General features: G+C 49.3%; 1 long non-coding RNA gene across 1 annotated transcript; it reads left to right on the forward strand.

The window, feature by feature from the left end:
- Positions 1 to 11,843: 11,843 nt before the first annotated feature.
- LOC139247602 (uncharacterized) lies at positions 11,844 to 22,227 on the forward strand. Its single transcript, XR_011590921.1, has 2 exons — positions 11,844 to 11,892; positions 17,750 to 22,227. It is a non-coding gene; the product is annotated as an uncharacterized lncRNA (long non-coding RNA).
- The last annotated feature ends 5,013 nt before the right edge of the window (positions 22,228 to 27,240 follow it).

Consider the following 27,240-nt stretch of genomic DNA (forward strand, 5'->3'; position numbering starts at 1 on the left):
GTGTGTGACTCTGTATGGTGTGTGTGTGTGTGAGACTCTATGGTGTGTGTGACTGTGTATGGAGTGTGTGACTGTATGGTGTATGTGTGTGTGTGACTGTGTATTGTGTGTGTGACTGTGTATGGTGTGTGTGACTGTGTATGGTGTGTGTGTGTGACTGTATGGTGTGTGTGTGACTGTATGGTGTGTGTGACTGTATGGTGTATGTTTGTGTGACTGTGTATTGTGTGTGTGTGCGACTGTGTATGGTGTGTGTGTGTGTGACTGTATTGTGTGTGTGTGTGACTGTATTGTGTGTGTGTGTGTGACTGTACGGTGTGTGTGCGTGTGACTGTATTGTGTGTATGTGTGTGACTGTATGGTGTGCGTGTGTGACTGTATGGTGTGTGTGACTGTGTATGGTGTGTGTGTGACTGTGTATGGTGTGTGTGTGTGTGTGTGTGTGTGTGACTCTATGGTGTGTGTGTGTGACTCTGTATGGTGTGTGTGACTGTATGGTGTATATTTGTGTGTGACTGTATTGTGACTGTGTATTGTGTGTGTGTGACTGTGCATAGTGTATGGTGTGTGTGACTGTAGTGTGTGTGTGGTGACTGTGTATGGTGTGTGTGTGACTGTGTGTGGTGTGTGTGTGGTGTGTGTGTGTGACTGTGTGTGGTGTGTGTGTGACTGTGTATGGTGTGTGTGTGACTGTATGGTGTGTGTATGACTGTGTATGGTGTGTGTGTGTGTGACTGTGTATGGTGTGTGTGTGTGTGACTATGGTGTGTGTGTGTGTATGTGACTGTGTATGGTGTGTATGTGTGTGTGACTGTATGGTGTGTGTGTGTGTGACTGTGTATAGTGTGTGTGTGTGACTGTGTATTGTGTGTGTGTGTGTGACTATATGGTGTGTGTGTGACTGTGTATGGTGTGTGTGTGCCTGTATTGTGTCTGACTGTGTATGGTGTGTGTGTGTATTGTGTGTGTGTGACTGTGTATTGTGTGTGTGTGTGTGACTGTGTATTGTGTGTGTGTGACTGACTGTGTATTGTGTGTGTGTGTGACTGTGTATGGTGTGTGTGTGTGACTGTGTATGGTGTGTGTGTGAGACTCTATGGTGTGTGTGACTGTGTATGGTGTGTGTGTGTGTGTGACTGTGTATGGTGTGTGTGTGACTGTGTATGGTGTGTGTGTGACTGTGTATGGAGTGTGTGTGTGTGACTGTGTATGGTGTGTGTGTGTGTGACTGTATGGTGTGTGTGTGTGACTGTATGGTGTGTGTGACTGTATGGTGTATGTTTGTGTGACTGTGTATTGTGTGTGTGTGCGACTGTGTAGTGTGTGTGTGTGTGTGACTGTATTGTGTGTGTGTGTGACTGTATGGTGTGTGTGCGTGTGACTATTGTGTGTATGTGTGTGACTGTATGGTGTGCGTGTGTGACTGTATGGTGTGTGTGACTGTGTATTGTGCATGTGTGTGACTGTGTAATGTGTGTGTGTGACTGTGTATTGTGTGTGTGTGACTGTGTATTGTGTGTGTGTGACTGTATGGTGTGTGTGACTGTATGGTGTATGTTTGTGTGACTGTGTATTGTGTGTGTGTGCGACTGTGTAGTGTGTGTGTGTGTGTGACTAGTGTGTGTGTGTGTGACTGTATGGTGTGTGTGCGTGTGACTATTGTGTGTATGTGTGTGACTGTATGGTGTGCGTGTGTGACTGTATGGTGTGTGTGACTGTGTATTGTGCATGTGTGTGACTGTGTAATGTGTGTGTGTGTGACTGTGTATTGTGTGTGTGTGACTGTGTATTGTGTGTGTGTGACTGTATGGTGTGTGTGACTGTATGGTGTATGTTTGTGTGACTGTGTATTGTGTGTGTGTGCGACTGTGTAGTGTGTGTGTGTGTGTGTGACTGTATTGTGTGTGTGTGTGACTGTATGGTGTGTGTGCGTGTGACTATTGTGTGTATGTGTGTGACTGTATGGTGTGCGTGTGTGACTGTATGGTGTGTGTGACTATGGTGTGTGTGACTGTATGGTGTATGTTTGTGTGACTGTGTATTGTGTGTGTGTGTGTGTGACTGTATTGTGTGTGTGTGTGTATGTGTGTGACTGTATGGTGTGTGTGTGTGTGTGTGTGTGTGACTGTATGGTGTGCGTGTGACTGTATGGTGTGTGTGACTGTATGGTGTGTGTGTGACTGTATGGTGTGTGTGTGACTGTGTATGGTGTGTGACTGTGTATGGTGTGTCTGTGTATGGTGTATGTGACTGGGTATGGTGTGTGTGTGTGTGTGTCTGTGTATGGTGTGTGTGACTGGGTATTGTGTGTGTGTGTGTGACTGTATGGTTAGTGTGTGTGTGTGACTGTATGGTGTGTGTGTGTGACTGGTGTGTGTGACTGTATGGTGTGTGTGTGTGACTGTATGGTGTGTGTGTGTGTGTGTGTGACTGTGTATGGTGTGTGTGTGTGACTCTGTATGGTGTGTGTGTGTGTGTGACTGTATTGTGTGTGTGTGTGTGACTATATGGTGTGTGTGACTGTATGGTGTGTGTGACTGTATGGTGTATGTTTGTGTGTGACTGTATTGTGACTGTGTATTGTGTGTGTGTGTGACTGTGTATAGTGTATGGTGTGTGTGACTAGTGTGTGTGTGGTGACTGTGTATGGTGTGTGTGTGTGTGTGTGACTGTGTATGGTGTGTGTGTGACTGGTGTGTGTGTGTGTGACTATGGTGTGTGTGTGTGACTGTGTATGGTGTGTATGTGTGTGTGACTGGGTATCGTGTGTGTGTGACTGTATGGTGTGTGTGTGTGTGTGACTGTATAGTGTGTGTGTGTGTGACTGTGTATTGTGTGTGTGTGTGACTGTTTATGGTGTGTGTGTGTGACTGGTGTGTGTGACTGTGTATGGTGTGTGTGACTGTGTAGTGTGTGTGTGTGTGGTGACTGTATGGTGTGTGTGTGTGTGTGACTGTGTATGGTGTGTGTGTGACTGTGTATGGTGTGTGTGTGACTGTGTATGGTGTGTGTGTGTGTGACTGTGTATGGTGTGTGTGTGTGTGTGTGACTGTGTATGGTGTGTTTGTGTGACTGTGTATGGTGTGTGTGACTGGTTGGTGTGTGTGTGTGTGACTGTGTATTGTGTGTGTGTGACTGTGTATGGTGTATCTGTGTGTGACTGTGTATGGTGTGTGTGACTGTATGGTGTGTGTGTGTATGTGACTGTATGGTGTGTGTGTGTGACTGTATGGTGTGTGTGTGACTGTGTATGGTGTGTGTGTGACTGTGTATGGTGTGTGTGTGTGACTGCATGGTGTGTGTGTGTGTGACTATGGTGTGTGTGACTGTATGGTGTATGTGTGTGTGTGACTGTGTATTGTGTGTGTGTGTGACTGTGTATTGTGTGTGTGTGTGACTGTGCATTGTGTGACTGCATGGTGTGTGTGTGAGACTGTCTACGGTGTGTGCGATCTGCATATGTGTGTGTGACTGTGTACAGTCGTTGCGTATGACTGTGTACATAAGATCCTAAGAAATAAGAACAGGAGTGCGTGTGTGACTGTGTACGGTGTCTGTGTGTGTGACGGTTACGGTCTGTGTGTGTGACGGTGTGCGGTCTGTGTGTGTGACGGTGTACGATCTGTGTGTGTGACTGTACGATCTGTGTGTGTGACTGTACGATCTGTGTGTGTGACTGTGCGATCTGTGTGTGAGACTGTGATATCTGTGTGTGAGACTGTGTACGGTCTGTGTGTGACTGTGTATGGTGTGTGTGTGACTGTGTACGGTGTGTGTGTGACTGTGTACTGTGTGCGTGTGCGCGCGTGTGTGTGACTGCGTACGGTGTGTGTGTGACTGTGTACATAAGAACATAAGAAATAAGAACAGGAGTGTGTGTGTGACTGACTATGTGTGTGTTTGACGGTGGACGGTGTGTGTGTGTGACTATGGTGTGTGTGTGTGTGACTGTACAGTGTGTGTGTGACTGACGATGTACGGTGTCTGTGTGTGTGAGACTGTGTACAGTGTGTGTGAATGTGTATGGTGTCTGTGTGTGACGGTGTACGGTTTGTTTGACGGTGGACGGTGTCTGTGTATGTGACTCTATGGTGTGTGTGTGTGACTGTGTACAGTCTTTATGTGTGACGGTGTACGGTCTGTGTGTGTGACGGTGTGACTGTGTACTGTGTGTGTGTGACTGTGTATTGTGTGTGTGTGACCATGTACGGTGTGTGTGTGACCGTGTACAGTCTGTGTGCGTGTGTGTGTGACTGCGTACGGTGTGTGTGTGACTGTGTACATAAGAACATAAGAGATAAGAACAGGAGTGTGTGTGTGACTGACTATGTGTGTGTTTGACGGTGGACGGTGTCTGTGTGTGTGACTGTATGGTGTGTGTGTGTGTGACTGTGTATGGTGTGTGTGTGTGACTGTGTATGGTGTGTGTGTGTGTGTGACTGTATTGTGTGTGTGTGTGACTGTGTATGGTGTGTGTGTGACTGTGTATTGTGCGTGTGTGTGACTGTGTATTGTGCGTGTGACTGTGTATTGTGCGTGTGTGTGACTGTGTATGGTGTGTGTGTGACTGTATGGTGTGTGTGTGACTGTATTGTGTGTGTGTGTGAGACTGTATGGTGTGTGTGTGACTGTGTATGGTGTGTGTGTGACTGTGTATGGTGTGTGTGTGTGACTGTGTATGGTGTGTGTGTGACTGTATGACGTATGTTTGTGTGTGACTGTGCATTGTGAGTGTGTGTATTGTGTGTGTGTGCGACTGTGTAGTGTGTGTGTGACTGTATGGTGTGTGTGTGTGACTGTATGGTGTGTGTGTGTGACTGTATGGTGTGTGTGTGTGACTATGGTGTGTGTGTGTGTGACTGTATGGTGTGTGTGTGTGTGACTGTATGGTGTGTGTGTGTGACTGTATGGTGTGTGTGTGTGACTGTATGGTGTGTGTGTGTGACTGTGTATGGTGTGTATGTGTGTCTGTGCAAGGTGTGTATGTGTGTGTGTGACTGTGTATGGTGTGTATGTGTGTCTGTGTATTGTGTGTGTGTGACTGTGTATGGTGTGTATGTGTGTGTGTGACTGTGTATGGTGTGTATGTGTGTCTGTATGTGTGTGTGTGACTGGGTATGGTGTGTGTGTGTGACTGTGTATTGTGTGTGTGTGTGACTGTGTATTGTGTGACTGCATGGTGTGTGTGTGAGACTGTCTACGGTGTGTGCGGTCTGCATTTGTGTGTGTGACTGTGTACGGTCGTTGCGTATGACTGTGTACATAAGATCATAAGAAATAAGAACAGGAGTGCGTGTGTGACTGTACGGTGTCTGTGTGTGTGACGGTTACGGTCTGTGTGTGTGACGGTGTACGGTCTGTGTGTGTGACGGTGTACGATCTGTGTGTGTGACTGTACGATCTGTGTGTGTGACTGTACGATCTGTGTGTGTGACTGCGATCTGTGTGTGAGACTGTGTGATCTGTGTGTGAGACTGTGTACGGTCTGTGTGTGACTGTGTATGGTGTGTGTGTGACTGTGTACGGTGTGTGTGTGTGACTGTGTACTGTGTGTGTGTGTGCGCGTGTGTGTGACTGCGTACGGTGTGTGTGTGACTGTGTACATAAGAACATAAGAAATAAGAACAGGAGTGTGTGTGTGACTGACTATGTGTGTGTTTGACGGTGGACGGTGTGTGTGTGTGACTATGGTGTGTGTGTGTGTGACTGTACAGTGTGTGTGTGTGACTGACGATGTACGGTGTCTGTGTGTGTGAGACTGTGTACAGTGTGTGTGAATGTGTATGGTGTCTGTGTGTGACGGTGTACGGTTTGTTTGACGGTGGACGGTGTCTGTGTATGTGACTCTATGGTGTGTGTGTGTGACTGTGTACGGTCTTTATGTGTGACGGTGTACGGTCTGTGTGTGTGACGGTGTGACTGTGTACTGTGTGTGTGTGACTGTGTATTGTGTGTGTGTGACCATGTACGGTGTGTGTGTGACCGTGTACAGTCTGTGTTACGTGTGTGTGTGACTGCGTACGGTGTGTGTGTGACTGTGTACATAAGAACATAAGAGATAAGAACAGGAGTGTGTGTGTGACTGACTATGTGTGTGTTTGACGGTGGACGGTGTCTGTGTGTGTGACTGTATGGTGTTTGTGTGTGTGACTGTGTATGGTGTGTGTCTGTGACTGTGTATGGTGTGTGTGTGTGACTGTATTGTGTGTGTGTGTGACTGTGTATGGTGTGTGTGTATGGTGTGTGTGTGTGTATGGTGTGTGTGTGACTGTATTGTGCGTGTGTGTGACTGTGTATTGTGCGTGTGTGTGACTGTGTATTGTGCGTGTGTGTGACTGTGTATTGTGCGTGTGTGTGACTGTGTATTGTGCGTGTGTGTGACTGTGTATGGTGTGTGTGTGTGACTGTATGGTGTGTGTGTGACTGTATGGTGTGTGTGTGACTGTACTGTGTGTGTGTGAGACTCTATGGTGTGTGTGACTGTGTACGGTGTGTGTGTGTGTGAGACGGTGTATGGTGTGTGTGACGGACGGTGTCTGTGTGTGACTCTGTACGGTGTCTGTATGTGTGAGACTGTGTACGGTGTCTGTGTGTAGCTGTGTACGGTGTCTGTATGAGTAGCTGTGTATGGTGTTTGTGACGGTGCCTGTGTGTGTGACTGTGTACGGTCTGTGTGTGTGACTGTACGGTCTGTGTGTGTGACTGTGTACGGTCTGTGTCTGTGACTGTGTATGGTGTGTGACTGTACGGTCTGTGTGTGTGACTATGTACGGTGTGTGTAACTGTGTACGGTGTGTGTGACTGTATTGTGTGTGTGTGTGTGTGAGACTCTATGGTGTGTGTGACTGTGTACGGTGTGTGTGTGTGTGTGAGACGGTGTATGGTGTGTGTGACGGACGGTGTATGTGTGTGACTCTGTACGGTGTCTGTATGTGTGAGACTGTGTACGGTGTCTGTGTGTAGCTGTGTACGGTGTCTATGAGTAGCTGTGTATGGTGTTTGTGACGGTGCCTGTGTGTGTGACTGTGTACGGTCTGTGTGTGTGACTGTACGGTCTGTGTGTGTGACTGTACGGTCTGTGTGTGTGACTGTGTACGGTCTGTGTCTGTGACTGTGTACGGTGTGTGACTGTACGGTCTGTGTGTGTGACTGTGTACGGTCTGTCTGTGACTGTGTACGGTGTGTGACTGCGGTCTGTGCGTGTGACTGTACGCTCTGTGTGTGTGTCTGACTGTGTGTGTGTGACTGTATACGGTGTGTGTGTGACTGTGTACGGTGTGTGTGTGACTGTGTACGGTGTGTGTGACTCTGTACGGCGTGTGTGTGTCTGACCGTGTACGGTCTGTGTGTGTGTCTAACCGTGTACGGTCTGTGTGTGACTGTGTACGGTCTGTGTGTTTGACTGTGAACAGTGTACTGTGTGTTTGACCGTGTACGGTGTGTGTGTGTGTGACCGTACGGTGTGTGTGTGTGTGTGTGTGTGTGTGTGTGTTTGACCGTGCACGGTGTGTGTGTGACCGTGTACGGCGTGTGTGTGTGAGACCATGTACAGTGTGTGTGTGTGTGTGTGGCTGTGTACGGTGTGTGACTGTGTACGGACTGTGTGTGTAAGAACATAAGAAATAGGAACAGGAGTAGGCCATACGGTCCCTCGAGCCTGCTCCGCCATTTAATATGATCATGGCTGATCCAATCATGGACTCAGGTCCACTTCCCTGCCCGCTGCCCTTATTCCCTTATCGTTCAAGAACCTGTCTCTTTCTGTCTTCAATTTATTCAGTGTCCCAGCTTCCAGAACTCCGAGGCAGTGAATTCCACAGATTTACAAGCCTCAGAGAAGAAATTCCTCCTCATCTCAGTTTTAAATGGGTGGCCCCTTATTCTAAGATTATGCCCTCTAGTTCTAGTCTCTCCTATCGGTGGAAATATCCTCTCCGCATCCACTTTGTCAAGCGCCCTCATAATCTTATACATTTCGATAAGATCCCCTCTCATTCTTCTGAATTCCAATGAGTAGAGGCCCAACCTACTCAACCTTTCCTCATAAGTCAATCCCCTCATCTCCAGAATCAACCGAGTGAACCTTCTCTGAACTGCTTCCAAAGCAAGTATATCCTTTCGTAAGTATGGAAACCAAAACTGCATGTAGTATTCCTCACCAATACCCTTTATAGCTGAAGTAAGACTGCCCTGCTTTTATACTCCAACCCCTTTGCAATAAAGGCCAGGATTCTATTGGCCTTCCTGATCACTTGCTGTACCTGCATACTAACCTTTTGTGTTTCATGCACAAGTACCCCCAGGTCTCGCTGTACTGCAGCACTTTGCAATCTTTCTCCATTTAAATAATAACTTGCTCTTTGATTTTTTTTCTGCCAAAGTGCACCTCACACTTTCTGACATTATATTCCATCTGACATTATATTCCATCTGCCAAATTTTTGCCCACTCACTTAGCCTGTCTATGTCCTTTTGCAGGATTTTTGTGTCCTCCTCACACATTGCTTTTCCTCCCTTCTTTGTATCGCCAACAAACTTGACTACGTTACACTCAGTCCTTTCTTCCAAGTTGTTAATATAGATTGGAAACAGTTGGGGTCCCAGCGACACCCCACTAGTTACTGATTGCCAACCTGAGAATGAACCATTTATCCCGACTCTCTGTTTTCTGTTAGTTATCTTGTGCAGTAACCTTTTATGTGGCACCTTGTCAAATGCCTTCTGGAAGTCCAAATACATCACATCCTCTGGTTCCCCTTTATCCACTCTGTTCGTTACATCCTCAAAGAATTCCAGCAAATTTGTCAAACATGACTTCCCCTTCATAAATCCATGCTCACTCTGCCTGACCGAATTATGCTTTTCCAAATGTCCTGCTTACTGCTTCTTTAATAATGGACTTCAATGTTTTCCCAACCACAGATGTTAGGCTTAAATGGTCTATAGTTTCCTGCTTTTTGTCTGCCTCCTTTTTTAAATAGGGGTGTTACATTTGCAGTTTTCCATCTGCTGGGACCTCCCCAGAATCCAGGGAATTTTGGTAAATTACAACCAATGCATCCACTATCCTTGCCGCTACTTCTCTTAAGACCCTAGGATGCAAGCCATCAGGTCCAGGGGATTTATCTGCCTTCAGTTCCATTATCTTACTGAGTACCACCTCCTTAGTGATTGTGATTGTGTTAAGTTCCTCCCCCCCCCCCCCCCCATAGCCCCTTGACTATCCACTGTTGGAATATTGTTTGTGTCCTCTACCGTAAAATATTTGTTCAGTTTCTGTCATCTCCATATTCCCCATTACTAGTTCTCCAGTCTCTTCCTGTAAGGGACCAACATTTACTTTAGCCACTCTTTTCCTTTTTAATCTCTCCCTCCATGTGAACGCCCCAACCCATATTCACGGCCAGCCCTTTGACCTTGCCATCTCTCGTGGCCTCACTATTCCCATCGTGTCATTCACAGGTAAGGCCATCTCTGACCACTTCCTCGTATCGCTCTCCACCCACATCCCCAACCCCACCTCCTTGTGTGTGCGCCCCGGGGAAAAACTCTCCCCCGACTCTCTTACAACTGCATTTATCAACTCCCAACTGTCCAGCCTTTGGCCCTCCATTCACCGTGACATTTCTGCAGCCACCGATCTGCCCAATCACACCCTCACTACCACCTTTGAAGCCCCAGTCCCTGTTAAAACCATTACTCTCTCTCACCCCGGTACAGTCCTCATCTTCACTCCCTCAAGTCCAAGGGACGCAGACTTGAATGGATATGGTAGACAGCTGGTTTAGCCATTCACTGCCAGATCTGGCTGGACTACAGAAAGCATTATCGGGTCCTACTCTTGCTTACCAAAACTGCTCACTATTCCAGGATCGTTCTGGAATGCAAAGATACCCCCCCCCCCCCCCCCCCCCGGCTTCTATTCTCTACTGCTAACCGTCTCCTTAAACCCCTCCCCCGTCTTCACCACACTCAATCTCCAACAACAAGTGTGAGGAGCTCATGGACTTCTTTGTCTCGAAGATTAAGACCACCCAATCGGCTGACTCTGCCCCTTCCCTTCCTTCCCCTAGCCCATCGGGCCGAACTCCCTCTGAGGTCCCCCCTGCCCTGGCCCTAACCTTGTATCTCTCTCCAGTTTCTCTCTGATCTCCTCGCTTAACCTCTCCGAGCTCATCTTGTCCATGAGACCCACTTCCTGCTCCCTTGACCCTATTGCCACTAAACTGCTGACCACCCAACTTCCTTTTCTGGCTCCCGCGTTAGCCGACATTGTTAACAGTTCTCTCTCCTCAGGTACTGTCCCTCTCTCCTTCAAATCTGCCGACATCACCCCTCTCCTCAAAAATCCAACCCTTGACCCCTCCGTCCTTGCAAACTATCGCCCCATCTCCAACCTCCCTTTCCTCTCCAAAGTCCTTGACCGTGTTGTCGCCGCCCAAATCCGTGCCCATCTTTCCCACAATTCCATGTTTGAATCCCTCCAATCCGGTTTCCGTCCCTGCCACAGTACCGAAACGGCTCTCATCACAGTCACAAAGAACATCCTGTGTGAGTGTGACACAGGTGAACTATCCCTCCTCGTCCTTCTCGACCTGTCTGCAGCCTTTGACACGGTTGACCACTCCATCCTCCTCCAACACCTCTCCACCATCGTCCAGTTCTGGATGAGCAGAAATTTTCTCTAATTAAATATTGGGAAGACCGAAGACCGACTACATTCCCTAGACACTAACTGCATCCCTCGCCCTAGCAACTGTCTGAGGATGAACCAGACTGTTCACAACCTAGGTGTCATATTTGACCCTGAAATGAGCTCCCGGCCATATATCCGTGGCATAATTAAAACCGCCTATTTCCACCTCCGTAACATCGCCCGTCCCTGCCCACTGCCTCAGCTCATCTGCTGCTGAAACCCTCATCCGTGCCTTTGTTACCTTCAGACTTGACTATTCCAACGCACTCCTGGCTGGCCTCCCACATTCTACCCTACGTAAACTAGAGGTGATCCAAAACTCAGCAGCCCGTGTCCTAACTCGCACCAAGTCCTGCTCACCCATCATCCCCTGTGCTCACTGACCTACGTTGGTTCTCGGTTAAGCAATGCCTCGATTTCAAAATTCTCATCCTTATTTTCAACTCCTGCCCCCCCCCCCCCCACCTCGCCCTTCCCTATCTGTAATCTCCTCCAACCCCAAAACCCCCTGAGATGTCTGTGCTCCTCTAATTCTCTAATTCTGCCCTCCTGAGCCTGCCCGATTGTAATCGCTCCACTATCGGTGGCTGTGCCTTCAACTGTCTGGGCCCCAAGCTCTGGAACTCTCTCCCTAAACCTCTCCGCCTCTCTACCTCTCCTCCTTCAAGATACTCCTTAAAACCCGCTGCATTGAACAAGCTTTTGGTCATTTGCATAATTTCTTCAAATTTATTTGGGTTGTCTTAAAACACACCTGTGAAGTGCCTTGGAATGTTTTACTACATTAAAGGTCCTATATAAATACAAGCTGTTTGTGTGTGTGTGTGTGTGTATATACAGAGTCGTGTGTGCATCTATACGGTCGTGTGTGTGAGCGCTGTCGTGTGTGAGCGCTGTCGTGTGTGAGAGCTGTCGTGTGTGTTGTCGTGTGTGCCGCGTCTGTGTACTGTCGTGTGTACAGTCTTGAGCGGTCATGTACGCACGTGGTGTGTGTACGGTCTCGTGTGCAACTGTACAGCCCATTGTGTGTGTGTGTACACGAGTGTGTGTACAGTCTCGGTATGACGATGCAGTCTGGGTGTACGATATTGTTCTTGATTTGGTCCTGGGTTAAACTCTCTCTTTTGTCTCTTGCTCGTCCGGTTGCAGTTCCACAAACTAACGAAGTGGTGATCCACAAGTACAAGACGCCAATGGTGAGTAAACTCCTTATCCCTTGGTCTTACTAATCTGTGCGTCGCTCCCCTGTTTGTCCTTCCTTTCCTCCCCAAACCATTTTTTTTTAACCAATGGCATTTTTAGTGGTGCAGGATCCGAATCAGGGGCAGTACGAAATTTTGTAATTGTCCCAGGGCTCTCCCTGTGTCCCGGTGTGGTATATGGGGTCGCTCAGTATCCCGATGTCGTATATGGGGTCGCCTTGTGTCCCGGTGTGGTATATGGGGTCGCCTAGTGTCCCGGTGTGGTGTATGGGCTTGCACCGTGTCCCGATGTGGTATATGGGCTCGCCCAGTCTCCCGTTGTGGTATATGGGCTCGCCCTGTGTCCCGGCTTGGTATATGGGCTCGCCCAGTCTCCCGGTGTGGTATATGGGCTTGCCCTGTGTCCCGGTGTGATACATGGTGTCGCCCAGTGTCCTGGTGTGGTATGTAGAAACATAGAAAGTAGGTGCAGGAGTAGGCCATTCGGCTCTTCGAGCCTGCACCACCATTCAATAAGATCATGGCTGATCATGCAACTTCAGTACCCCATTCCTGCTTTCTCTCCATACCCCTTGATCCCTTTAGCCGTAAGGGCCACATCTAACTCCCTCTTGAATATATCTAACGAATTGACCTCAACAACTCTCTGTGGTCGAGAATTCCATAGGATCACAATTCTCTGAGTGAAGAAGTTTCTCCTCATCTCGGTCCTAAATAGCTTGCCCCTTATCCTAGACTCTGGACTTCCCCAACATTGGGAACATTCTTCCTGCATCTAACCTGTCCAATCCCGGCAGAATTTTATATGTTTCTATAAGATCCCCTCTCATTCTTCTAAACTCCAGTGGAGAAAGTCGATCCAGTCTTTCTTCATATGACAGTCCTGCTATCCAGGGAATCAGCCTGGTGAACCTTCGCTGCACTCCCTCAATAGCAAGAATGTCCTTCCTCAGATTAGGAGACCAAAACTGAGCACAATATTCAAGGTGTGGCCTCACTAAGGCCCTGTACAACTGCAGTAAGACCTCCCTGCTCCTATACTCAAATCCTCTCACTATGAAGGCCAACATACCATTTGCTGCCTTAACCACCTGCTGTACCTGTATGCCAACTTTCAATGACTGATGAACCATGACACCCAGGTCTCGTTGCACCCCCCCTTTTCTTAATCTGCCGCCATTTAGATAATAATCTACCTTCCTGTTTTTGCCACCAAAATGGATAACCTCACACTTATCCACATTATACTGCATCTGCCATGCATTTGCCCACTCACCTAACCTGTCCAAGTCACCCTGCAGCCTCTTAGCATCCTCCTCACAGCTCACACCGCCACCCAGTTTAGTGTCATCTGCAAACTTGGAGATATTACATTCAATTCCTTCGTCTAAATCATTAATATATATTGTAAATAGCTGGGGTCCCAGCACTGAGCCCTGCGACACTCCACTAGTCACTGCCTGCCATTCTGAAAAGGACCCGTTTATTCCTACTCTTTGCTTCCTGTCTGCCAACCAGTTCTCTATCCACGTCAGTACATTACCCCCAATATCATGTACTTTGATTTTGCACACTAATCTCTTATGTGGGACCTTGTCAAAAAGCCTTTTGAAAGTCCAAATACACCACATCCACTGGTTCTCCCTTGTCCACTCTACTAGTTACATCCTCAAAACATTCTAGAAGATTTGTCAAGCATGATTTCCCTTTCATAAATCCATGCTGACTTGGACCGATCCTGTCACTGCTTTCCAAATACGCTATTTCATCTTTAATAATTGATTCCAACATTTTCCCCACTTCTGATGTCAGGCTAACCGGTCTATAATTACCCGTTTTCTCTCTCCCTCCTTTCTTAAACAGTGGTGTTACAAAAGTGGGCGTGCCCTGTGTCCCAGTGTAGTATATGGGTCACCGAGTGTCCCGGTGCAGTATATGGCGTTAACCAGTGTCCTGGTGTGGTATATAGGCTCGCCCTGTGTCCCAGTGCGGTATATGGGGTCACCCAGTGTCCCGGTGTGGTGAATTATAGCGCAGAAGGAGGCTTTTCGGCCCATCGCGTCCTCGCCGGCCAACAAAGAGCTACCCAGCCTAATCCCACTTTCCAGCTCTCGGTCCGTAGCCCTGCAGGTGACGGCACTTCAAGTGCACATCCAAGCACCTCTTAAATGTGGTGAGGGTTTCTGCCTCTACCACTCTTTCAGGCAGTGAGTTCCAGACCCCCACCACCCTCTGGGTGAAAATCTTTCCCCTCATATCCCCTCTCAACCACCCCCAATTACTTTAAATCTATGCCCCCTGGTTGTTGACCCCTCTGCTAAGGGAAATAGGTCTGTCCTATCCACTCTATCCAGGCCCCTCATAATTTTATGCACCTCAATAAGGTCTTCCCTCAGCCTCCTCTGTTCCAAAGAAAACAACCCCAGCCTATCCAAACTTTCCTCATAACTAAAATTCTCCAGTAAATCTCTTTCTAGTGCAATCACATCTTTCCTGTAATGTGGTGACCAGAATTGCGTGCAGTACTCTAGCAGTGGCCGAACTAGTGTTTTATACAGTTCAAGCATAACCTCCCTGCTCTTGTATGCTATGCCTTGGCTAATAAAGACAAGGATCACGTATGCCTTATTTACCTGGCCTGCTATCTTCAGGGATCTGTGGACCTGCACTCCAAGGTCCCTTTGTTCCTCTACACGTCTCAGTGTCCAACCATTTAATGTGTATTTCCTTGCCTTGTTAGCCTTCCCCCAATACATTACCTCACACTTATCCAAATTGAATTCCATTTACCACTGCTCTGCCCACCTGACCTGTACATTGATATCTTCCTGCAGTCCGCAGCTTTCTTCATTATCAACCACTCAGCCAATTTTTATATTATCTGCAAACTTCTTAATCACACCCCCTACTTTCAAGTCTAAATCGTTGATATATACCACAAAAAGCAAGGGGTCCAGCACTGAGCCCTGAGGAACCCCACTGGAAACAGCCTTCCAGTCACAAAACACCCATCAACCATTACCCTTTGCTTCCTGCCTCTGAGCCAATTCTGGATCCAACTTGCCCTGGATCCCATGGGCTTTTACTTTCGTGACCAGTCTGCCATGTGGGACCTTAACAAAAGCCTTGCTAAAATCCATATACACTACATCATAAGCACTACCCTCATCGACCCTCCTGGTTACCTCCTCAAAAAACTCAAATCAAGTTAGTCAGACACGACCTTCCCTTAACAAATCCATACTAACTGTCCTTGATTAATCCATGTCTTTCCAAATGAAGATTTATCCTGTCCCTCATAATTTTTGCAATAATTTTCCCATCACTGAGGTTAGGCTGACAGCCCTGTAATTACTTGGTCTATCCCTTTCTCCCTTTTTAAACAACGGGTATGGACTTGCCCTGTATCCCGGTGTGGTATATGGGGTCGCCCTGTGTCCCGGTGTGGTATATGGGGTCGCCCCATGTCCCGGTGTGGTATATGGGGTCTCCCACTGTCCCGGTGTGGTAAATGGGATCGCCCTGTGTCCCGGTGTGGTATATGGGGTATCCATGTGTCCCGGTGTGGTATATGGGGCCGCCCTGTGTCCCGGTGTGGTATATGGGGCCGCCCGGTGTGGTATATTTGCTCTCCCTGTGTCCTGGTGTGGTATATGGGCTCTCCCTGTGTCCCGGTGTGGTATATGCGGTGTCCCTGTGTCCCGGTGTGTTACATGGAGTCGCCCTGTGACTCGGTGTATATGTGTTCTCCCTGTGACCCGGTGTGATATATGTGCTCTCCCTGTGTCCTGGTGTCGTATATGAGGTCTCTCTGTGTCCCGGTGTGGTAAATGCGGTCTCCCTGTGTCCCGGTGTGGTATATGAGATCTCCCTGTGTCCCAGTGTGGTATATGCGGTGTCCCTGTGCCACGGTGTGGTATATGGGGTGTCCCTGTGTCCCCGGTGTGGTATATGGGGTGTCCCTGTGTCACCGGTGTGGTATATGGGGTGTCCCAGTGTGTTACATGGAGTCGCTCTGTGTCCCGGTGTGGTATATGGGGTCTTCCTGTGTCCCGGTGTGGTATATGGGGTCTCCCTGTGTCCCGGTGTGGTATATGGGGTCTCCCTGTGTCCCGGTGTGTTACATGGAGTCTCCCTGTGTCCCGGTGTGTTACATGGAGTCTCCCTGTGTCCCGGTGTGTTACATGGAGTCGCCTAGTTTCCCGGTGTGGTATATGGGGTCTGACTCTGGTGTATTGGGTCTGGGTGTGGAGTATGGTTTTCATGAAACAAATCGATGAATTCGATCACTAACACTGGGGAAAATGGTGGAGGCACTATAAAACCATTATTTGGGACAAGGAATAGTGTCAGAGGATTGGAGGACAGCTAAAGTTATTGCTATATTTAAATAGGGGGACAGAACAAGTCCAGTGACTATAAACCAGTTAGCTTTACATCAGTAGTTGGAAAGATTATGGAATCTTTACTCAAAGGTGTAATAGAAAAACATCTAGAAAATATCATAAAGAATAGTCAGCTCAAATTTCAGAAGAGAAGTTCGTGCTTGACCAACCTTGTTGAATTCTTTGAAGCAGTAACCGAAAGGGTAGATTAGGGTAATGCAGTAGATGTAATATATTTGGATTTTCAAAAGGACGTTGATCTGGTAACTCATCGTAGACTCGTGACTCGGGTCAGAGCAAGTGGGGTCGGGGGACGGGTAGCAGAATGGAGAGCAAGCTGGCTGCACATCAGAAAACTGAGTAGCGTAGAGGTGATGGTTAGCTATTGAGACTGACAAAAGGTGCATAGTGGTGTCCCACAGGGGTTGGTGTTACGATCCACTGTTGCTCACAATTTACATCAATGATTTGCACTCTGGAATCGGAAGTACAATTGGTAAATTTGCAGATGACACCAAATTGGGAGGTGTAGTTAATACAGAGGGAGAATGTGAGACATACAGGAAGACATGAATAAACTTGCAGAATTGGTGTGTTTGGCAAATTGATTTCAATATAAATAAGGTGTGCGGTGGTGTATTGTGGAATAGGGAGGCCACATGCTCTTGGAGAGGGGGAAAGGAACCCAGTGGTACACATCAGGACCAGGACTGAGAGCATATACTTATTAGGAAAGAGGAGGCTGAGGGCTGATTTGATAGAAGTCTTCAGGATAATGAAAGGGTTTGATAGGGTAGATGTGGAGAATATGCTTCTACTGGGGAAGACCAAAAGTAGAGGCCATGAATATAAGATAGTCACTAATAAATCCAATGGGGAATTCAGGAGAAATCTCTTCACCCAGAGAGTGGTGAGAATGTGGGACTTGTTGCCACAGGGAGGGGTTGAGGCGAACAGTATCGATGCATTTAAGGGGAAGCTGGATAAACACATGAAGGAGAAGGGAATAGAGGGATATGTTGAAGGGGTGAGATGGAGAGGGTGTGAGGAGGCTGGTGTGGAGCATAAACCCCGGCATGGACCCGATGGGCCGAATGGTCTATTTCTGTGCTGTAGACCCCATGTAACTCGTGTTTTGGATCACTTACACTGGGCAAATGATGAATCAATCATTATCATAGGCAGTCCCTCGGAATCGAGGAAGACTTGCGTCCACTCTTAACATGAGTCGTTAGGTGGCTGAACAGTCCAATATTGGAACCACAGTCCCTGTCTTAGGTGGGATAGATGGCCGTCACACCTGAATGTTCCATATTTGGTGGGTGTGCAAAGATACAAACGCAAACTGGGCACAATCCTGCAGCCATCTTCCAGAATGTTCCTTTTCTCATTGACTGGTTAGTGTGAGCATGAGTGGGGCTGGTGTGTGCCGGTATTAATCGCCCCTCCCCCTTGTCTTGCTCCAGGCCCATGAGATCTGTTACTCCGTGCTGTGTCTGTTCTCCTACATGGCCGCAGTTCGAGGGAAAGAGATGGAGAGCAAGAACAAGGTGACCCCGGCGCGGTAAGAGATCAGCTCGTCATGCAACCCCCAACCCCCTTTACCCAGCACCGTGCCCGCCACTCTGCCACCCAATTCCACAACGCTGCAGCACAACTCCAACCTGTTACTCAACTCGCGCTCGCTCCCAAACCACTTCATTCGCCCGAGGCTCATCCAATTAACTGGCCCCTTCAGGAGCTCCTCATTTGACTGTGCCCACACTGAGCGCAATTATATGCCAGCTTTAGGGCTACAACATTGAACTCACCTCAAATACAGTGTTCAACATTGGTCCCACACTGGATTCACTGCAAACCCACCCATCAAGGGCGATATCACACTGGATTCACTGCAAAACCACCCATCGAGGACTCTATTACACTGGATTCACTGCAAACCCATCCATCGAGGACTATATTACACTGGATTCACTGCAAACCCATCCATCGAGGACTATATTACACTGGATTCACTGCAATCCCACCCATCGAGGACTACTTTACTGGATTCACTGCAAACACACCTATCGAGGACTCGATTACACTGGATTCACTGCAAACCCACCCATCGAGGACTATATCACACTGGATTCACTGCAATCCCACCCATCGAGGATTCTATTACACTGGATTCACTGCAAAACCATCCACCGAGGACTATATTACACTGGATTCACTGCAACCCCACCCATCGAGGACTATATCACACTGGATTCACTGCAATCCCACCCATCGAGCACTACTTCACTGGATTCAGTGCGGATTTACCCATTGTGGACCACTCCTGCACTGGATGCACTGCATATTCTCCCATTGAGGACTCCTGCTCTGGATTCACTGCATATTCTCCCATCGAGGACTCCTGCTCTGGATTCACTGCATATTCTCCCTTCGAGGACTACTACACTGGATTCATTCTGGATTCATTCTGAATTTGCCCAATCAGGACCATGCATTTTGTTTGCAGATTTGCCCATTCAGGACTTCCCCATTCGATTTTAAACAGTTAAGCAGATGGAATCACTTGTACACTGGATTCACTCAGGACTGCCCCACTCAAATCACTGTTCCTTCACCCATTCAGGACCAGTAAGCACAGCGATTGCTGCAAATAACCCAGTGTGGATTGCTCCACCACTGGACTCCTCTGTCAATTAGTCACCTTCACTGGATTCCGTGTAAATTTGCCCAATCAGGATCTGCTCCCAGGCTACATTCACCCACTGAGGAGCAATCTTCCACTGGGTTCATTGCAGGCGCCCCTACGTGTGACCCTCCTTTGGCACAAAGACCAGCCCTAGTTGTTTTGCTGTGCCCGCTCTGTGTTCAATGTACAGACTGTGCGTGTTCTCCATTATTGCAGGTTGTTCTCCCCATCACTCAGAGCGATGCCCGACCCTCGGTGATTGCGTGGCGCTCCCCCTCAGGCAGATCGAGCCCTGGGTTCTAACCCCACCTGTACCAGTGCGGAGCCGAGGGCTGATCACGTGATGAGGTGTGGAGAGAGGCCCTGCTCAGCAGTGACCTCCCGAAGCCCTTTGACCTGCTGACCTCCCCTGGCTCTCTGAATGCTGGTCATGTTGACATGCGCGCAGCCCCATGTGTCCGTACAGCACGTCTGCAGCTCAGTGAGGAGCTGGGCGTTCGGCCATTCGCTGATTGAACCTGTGGAACCTGTTGTGTTAGAGGGCAGTGTAACCAGCCCAGGACCCTGATGTATATGCTTGTGGACCCTCCCAACTGCCTGCAGTGACCACCCTCAGCCCACCAACACAGCACCTTACAGCCAGCCCAGTCACTGGACAATCAAATGCTGTCTCTTGGTTATAAAGCACTATGGTGGAGGAGAAAATCTACTCGCATCGGGGCCACTATTCACTCCACGACCCCCCCCACCCCCCCGCTCCCTGTGTGTGACCCCCGAACCCAGAGTGATAGAGGAGTCATCCCTCCTGTACCCAGAGTGATAGAGGAGTTATCCTCCTGTACCCAGAGTGATAGAGGAGTCATCCCTCCTGTACCCAGAGTGATAGAGGAGTTATCCTCCTGTACCCAGAGTGATAGAGGAGTTATCCTCCTGTACCCAGAGTGATAGAGGAGTTATCCTCTTGTACCCAGAGTGATAGAGGAGTTATCCCCCTCCTGTACCCGGAGTGATAGAGGAGTTATCCTCCTGTACCCGGACTGATAGAGGAGTTATCCTCTTGTACCCAGAGTGATAGAGGAGTTATCCGCCTGTACCCAGAGTGATAGAGGAGTCATCCCCCTCCTGTACCCAGAGTGATAGAGGAGTTATCCTCCTGTACCCAGAGTGATAGAGGAGTTATCCTCCTGTATCCAGAGTGATAGAGGAGTTATCCTCCTGTACCCGGAGTGATAGAGGAGTTATCCCTCCTGTTCCCGGAGTGATAGAGGAGTTATCCCCCTCCTGTACCCAGAGTGATAGAGGAGTTATCCCCCTCCTGTACCCAGAGTGATAGAGGAGTTATCCCCCTCCTGTACCCAGAGTGATAGAGGAGTTATCCCCCTCCTGTACCCAGAGTGATAGAGGAGTTATCCCCCTCCTGTACCCAGAGTGATAGAGGAGTTATCCCCCTCCTGTACCCAGAGTGATAGAGGAGTTATCCTCCTGTACCCAGAGTGATAGAGGAGTTATCCCTCCTGTACCCAGAGTGATAGAGGAGTTATCCTCCTGTACCCAGAGTGATAGAGGAGTTATCCCTCCTGTACCCAGAGTGATAGAGGAGTTATCCTCCTGTACCCAGAGTGATAGAGGAGTTATCCTCCTGTACCCAGAGTGATAGAGGAGTTATCCTCTTGTACCCAGAGTGATAGAGGAGTTATCCCCCTCCTGTACCCGGAGTGATAGAGGAGTTATCCTCCTGTACCCGGACTGATAGAGGAGTTATCCTCTTGTACCCAGAGTGATAGAGGAGTTATCCGCCTGTACCCAGAGTGATAGAGGAGTCATCCCCCTCCTGTACCCAGAGTGATAGAGGAGTTATCCTCCTGTATCCAGAGTGATAGAGGAGTTATCCTCCTGTATCCAGAGTGATAGAGGAGTTATCCTCCTGTACCCGGAGTGATAGAGGAGTTATCCCTCCTGTTCCCGGAGTGATAGAGGAGTTATCCCCCTCCTGTACCCAGAGTGATAGAGGAGTTATCCCCCTCCTGTACCCAGAGTGTTAGAGGAGTTATCCCTCTCCTGTACCCAGAGTGATAGAGGAGTTATCCCCCTCCTGTACCCAGAGTGATAGAGGAGTTATCCTCCTGTACCCAGAGTGATAGAGGAGTTATCCCTCCTGTACCCAGAGTGATAGAGGAGTTATCCTCCTGTACCCAGAGTGATAGAGGAGTTATCCCTCCTGTACCCAGAGTGATAGAGGAGTTATCCTCCTGTACCCAGAGTGATAGAGGAGTTATCCCCCTCCTGTACCCAGAGTGATAGAGGAGTTATCCTCCTGTACCCAGAGTGATAGAGGAGTTATCCCCCTCCTGTATCCAGAGTGATAGAGGAGTTATCCTCCTGTACCCGGAGTGATAGAGGAGTTATCCCTCCTGTTCCTGGAGTGATAGAGGAGTTATCCCCCTCCTGTACCCAGAGTGATAGAGGAGTTATCCCCCTCCTGTACCCAGAGTGATAGAGGAGTTATCCCCCTCCTGTACCCAGAGTGATAGAGGAGTTATCCCCCTCCTGTACCCGGAGTGATAGAGGAGTTATCCTCCTGTACCCGGAGTGATAGAGGAGTTATCCTCCTGTACCCAGAGTGATAGAGGAGTTATCCCTCCTGTACCCGGAGTGATAGAGGAGTTATCCCTCTTGTACCCAGAGTGATAGAGGAGTCATCCCTCCTGTACCCAGAGTGATAGAGGTGTTATCCTCTTGTACCCGGAGTGATAGAGGAGTTATCCCCCTCCTGTACCCAGAGTGATAGAGGAGTTATCCTCCTGTACCCGGAGTGATAGAGGAGTCATCCCCTCTCCAGAGAAGGGTTATCGTGACCTGTTTATTTCCCAGTTACTCTCCTTACTGGCAGTGATATCGTCACGTGGCCCCTCCCCAGCCCACACCCACTCCTACAGAGCCCGATTAACCCGCCGATCCCGCTCCTGGATAGCGAGCTGATGGGGAGTGAAGTCGTGAGTATACGTTGCAAGGAGCACCCACTGACGGTATGTCTGAGGCCAGAATCATCACTATGTCCCCGGGACTGGAACTGGCTGCCAGCTTCTCCGTGTTGTGTATGTTTTTCTGTTGGATATTCTATTGGAAGGGTTTTTATTATTTGTGTTTGATGCTTGATGCTGTAGGATGGGGATTCTGGTGTAAATATTTCAGTATTACATGTATTTATAGCTCTGTACAGTACCTTGAATGTTGCAATAAAACCTTGTCTGTGTGGCTGTGCCTCACTCCTGTCTCTCCAAAGTGTCCTTGTCCATCAGCGATGACCCCTGCACTGTGACCTTGTCCATCATCAACAATCGTACACTCCCCCTCCCTCCTGAAGGTGCTCACTCTCACTCCGGCACCAGACTCCTCCCCGCCCCCCATGTCACGCTCAGAGAGCCCCGTGAGCTAACGCGACATGCAACTGTCACAGCCCCCGGCTATCGTCCTCTCTCCCACATACACTGGATCCTAGCCCTGAGGCACTGGGTAACAATGGGCGACGGTCTCAGCTAATACTCTCCCCCCAGCCCCCCACACTCTCTGCCTCGCTCGCTCTCGTGTATACTCTGTCTATCACACACTGTCTCGCGCACCCACACTATCGCACGCTATCTCACACTGTCTGTCACGCACTATAGCTCTCACACCCCCATAGGGATAGGCAGATATTCCCTGTACCCAGAGTGATACAGGGGAAAAGATTCACAAGGATGATACCAAAACTGAGAGGATAAAGAGAAGGCTGTGTGGTGACCTCTTACAGGGTCTTTAGGAAAATGAAAGAGTTTGATAGATGCGAAGAAAATGTTTCCACTTGTGGGGAGTCCAAAACAAGAGGCCATTATTATAAGATCGCCACCAATAAATTCACTGGGGAATTCAGGAGAAAGGTCTTCACCCAGAGAGGGGTGAGAATGTGGAACTAGCTGCCACAGGGAGTGGTTGAGGTGAATAGTATCGATGTATTTAAGGGCAAGCTCGAGAAGCACATGAGAGAGAAAGGAGCAGAAGGATCTGGCGACGGGAGTGAGATGACGAGAGGAGGGAGGAGGCTGGTATGGAGCACAAACCCCGGCACAGACACGTTGGGCCCAATGGCCTGTTCCTGTGCTGTCGGCTCCATGTAATTCAGACCCACATCTCCTGCCCTCATTATCTCCTCCCTCTGATAGACCGACCCTCAGTCTCCCATCTCCCCCCCCGCACCATCCTCCCCTCCCCCTCACCATCTCTCTCCTCCCCCCCCGCACCATCTCACCATCTCCCCCCCCCTCACCATCTCCCCCCCCCTCACCATCTTCCCCCCCTCACCATCTCCCCCCCCTCACCATCCCCCCCCTCACCATCTTCCCCCCCCTCACCATGTCCCCCCCCCTCACCATGTTCCCCCCCCTCACCATCTTCCCCCCCCTCACCATCTTCCCCCCCCCTCACCATCTCCCCCCCCTCACCATCTCCCCCCCCTCACCATCTCCCCCCCTCTCACCTCTCCCCCCCTCTCCATCTTCCCCCCCCCACCATCTCCCCCCCCCTCACCATCTTCCCCCCCCTCACCATGTTCCCCCCCCCTCACCATCTTCCCCCCCCCTCACCATCTCCCCCCCCCTCACCATCTTCCCCCCCCTCACCATCTTCTCCCCCCCCCTCACCATCTTCCCCCCCCCTCACCATCTCCCCCCCCTCACCATCTCTTCCCCCCCCTCACCATCTTCCCCCCCTCACCATGTTCCCCCCCCCCCCCTCACCATCTTCCCCCCCCTCACCATCTTTCCCCCCCTCACCATCTTTCCCCCCTCACCATCTCCCCCCCCTCACCATCTTCCCCCTCCCCCCTCACCATCTTCCCCTCCCCCCTCACCATCTTCCCCCCCTCACCATCTTCCCCCCCCACCATCTCCCCCCCTCACCATCTCCCCCCCTCACCATCTTCCCCCCCCCTCACCATCTTTCCCCCCTCACCATCTCCCCCCACTCACCATCTCCCCCCCCCTCACCATCTTCCCCCCCTCACCATCTCCCCCCCTCACCATCTCCCCCCCCTCACCATCTTCCCCCCCCTCACCATCTTCCCTCCCCCTCACCATCTTCCTCCCTCACCATCTTCCCCCCTCACCATCTTCCCCCCCCCTCACCATCTTCCCCCCCCTCACCATGTTCCCCCCCCCTCACCATCTTCCCCCCCTCACCATCTTCCCCGCCCCTCACCATCTTCCCCGCCCCTCACCATCTTCCCCCCCTCACCATCTTCCCCGCCCCTCACCATCTTCCCCGCCCCTCACCATCTTCCCCCCCCTCACCATCTTCCCCCCCTCACCATCTTCCCCCCCCTCACCATCTTCCCCCCCTCACCATCTTCCCCCCCTCACCATCTTCCCCCCTTACCATCTTCCCCCCCCCCTCACCATCTTCCCCCCCCTCACCATCTTCCCCCCCCCCTCACCATCTTCCCCCCCCCCTCACCAACTTCCCCCCCTCACCATCTTCCCCCCCCCTCACCATCTTCCCCCCCACTCACCATCTCTCCCCCCCCCCCACTGTCGCTCACACCGTCCCTCACCATCTCCTCCCCCCTCAGACGAAGCAATAGAGAACAGTATATCCAAGTTTGGTGAGGCAGCGAAGTTGGATGCACAGGAAGTCGTATAGCTGGGAACAGGAAGTTACAAAGGGACATTGATGGGTTAAATATGGGGAAGTGAGCGGTCATCCAAATAAAGACAACCAGAGCATTTTCTGAACGGTGAGAAGCTGGGCATGCAGAGGAGCAGAGAGATTTCGGGTTGCAAGTCCAGAAATCACTCCAAACTAGTGGACATGTACAAAAAAATCACACGGGCTCCAGGAGTGCTGGATTTATCTCGGGGGGGCTGCAATACACAAGGTGCAAGTTCAGATACACTTGTTAGAGCTGTGTTTTGACCGTATGTGGCGCACTGGGTTCTGTTGTGGGCACCGCCCCCCCAGGAATGATGTGTTGGCCTAGGAGGGGTGTGGTACAGATTCACCCCCGGGTTAAAAGGGTTATATTATGAGGCTTGAGTTTAGAAGATTAATGGACAATCTGAATGTGGTGTTTAAGATGATTAAAGAATTCGATAGGATAGAGAGAAACTTCCCTGTGGTGCGGGGAGTCCAGAACAAGGGGGTTAACCTTAAAATTAGATCCAGGCCGTTCAGAGGGGAGGCCACCTGTGATCAGCTGCGTGCCCCTTTGGGGGATCTGTTGTGGGTGATATTGAAGCTATGGTAAGAATTCAGAGAGAGGGCCACAAGTTAATAACAGGTTTAAAGCAGTTTAGCTCCCAGGATAGTCTCAAAGAGCTCAAACTACTCTTTAGAGAAGCTTAGAGTGAGGGCAGATTTGATTGAGGTCCATAAGATTGATGAAGGGGATTTTGTATCAGTCTTTACGGTAGAGGACACTAACGATATCCCAACAGTGGATAGTCAAGGGGCTATAGTGGGGGAGGAATTTAACACAATCACAATCACTGAGGAGGTGGTACTCAGTAAGATAATGGGACTAAAGGCAGATAAATCCCCAGGACCTGATGGCTTGCATCCTAGGGTCTTAAGAGAAGTAGCGGCAAGGATAGTGGATACATTGGTTGTAATTTACCAAAATTCCCTGGATTCTGGGGAGATCCCAGCAGATTGGAAATCTGCAAATGTAACGCCCCTATTTAAAAAAAGGAGACAGACAGAAAGCAGGAAACTATAGACCAGTTAGACTAACATCTGTGGTTGGGAAAATGTTGGAGTCCATTATTAAAGAATCAGTAGCAGGACATTTGGAAAAGCATAATTCAGTCAGGCAGAGTCAGCATGGATTTATGAAAGGGAAGTCATGTTTGACACATTTGCTGGAGATCTTTGGGGATGTAATGAACAGGGTGGATGAAGGGGAACCAGTGGATGTGGTGTATTTGGACTTCCAGAAGGCATTTGACAAGGTGCCACATAAAAGGTTACTGCACAAGATAAAAGTTCATGGGTTGGAGGTAATATATTAGCATGGATAGAGTATTGGTTAACTAACAGAAAACAGAGTCGGGATAAATGGTTCATTCTCTGGTTGGCAATCAGTAACTAGTGGGGTGCCGCAGGGATCAGTGCTGGGACCCCAACTATTTACAATCTATATTAACGACTTGGAAGAAGGGACTGAGTGTAACGTAGCCAAGTTTGCTGACGATACAAAGATGGGAGGAAAAGCAATGTGTGAGGAGGACACAAAAAATCTGCAAAAGGACATAGACAGGCTAAGTGAGTGGGCAAAAATTTGGCAGATGGAGTATAATGTCAGCAAGTGTGAGGTCATGCACTTTGGCAGAAAAAAATCAAAGAGCAAGTTATTATTTAAATGGAGAAATATTGCAAAGTGCTGCAGTACAGCGGGACCTGGAGGTACTTGTGCATGAAACACAAAAGGATAGTTTGCAGGTACAGCAAGTGATCAGGAAGGCCAATGAAATCTTGGCCTTTATTGCAAAGAGGATGGAGTATAAAAGCAAGGAAGTCTTGCTACAGCTGTACAGGGTATTGGTGAGGCCACATCTGGAATACTGCGTACAGTTTTGGTTTCCATATTTACAAAAGGATATACTTGCTTTGGAGGCAGTTCAGAGAAGGTTCACTAGGTTGATTCTGGGGATGAGAGGTGATCGTATCAAAACGCATAAGATTATGAGGGGGATCTTAGAATAAGGGGCCACCCATTTAAAACTGAGATGAGGAGACATTTCTTCTCTGAAGGTTGTGTAAATCTGTGGAATTCTCTGACCCAGAGAGCTGTGAAGGCTGGATCATTGAATATATTTAAGGCAGACAGATTTTTGAGTGATCAGCGAGTAAAGGGTTATGGGGAACGGGCGGGGAAGTGGAGTTGAGTCCATGATCAGATCAGCAATGATCGTATTGAATGGCGGAGCAGACTCGAGGGGCTGTATGGCCTATTCCTGCTCCTATTTCTTATGTTTTTATGTTCTTATGATGTTGACAGTTTGTTTGAACAGGACCAGGGGTCACAACCTGCGATTATATAAGGCCAGATTGAGGTTCGATGTTCCGACCTGCTTCGTTTCCCAGAGAATGGTACCGGAGAGAACAGGTTACGGAAAACGTCATTCTCTGAATTCCTTCAAGCGTGAGCTTGACTTGTTTGTGGTTGGGGCGGAGATCACATTGTACAGGAGGTAGGTATCGTATCACATTAATTAGGCCCAGGGTGGTCTCTTGGAC

This window comes from Pristiophorus japonicus, unplaced genomic scaffold (assembly GCF_044704955.1).
Source record: "Pristiophorus japonicus isolate sPriJap1 unplaced genomic scaffold, sPriJap1.hap1 HAP1_SCAFFOLD_274, whole genome shotgun sequence".
Lineage (NCBI taxonomy): Eukaryota > Metazoa > Chordata > Chondrichthyes > Pristiophoridae > Pristiophorus > Pristiophorus japonicus.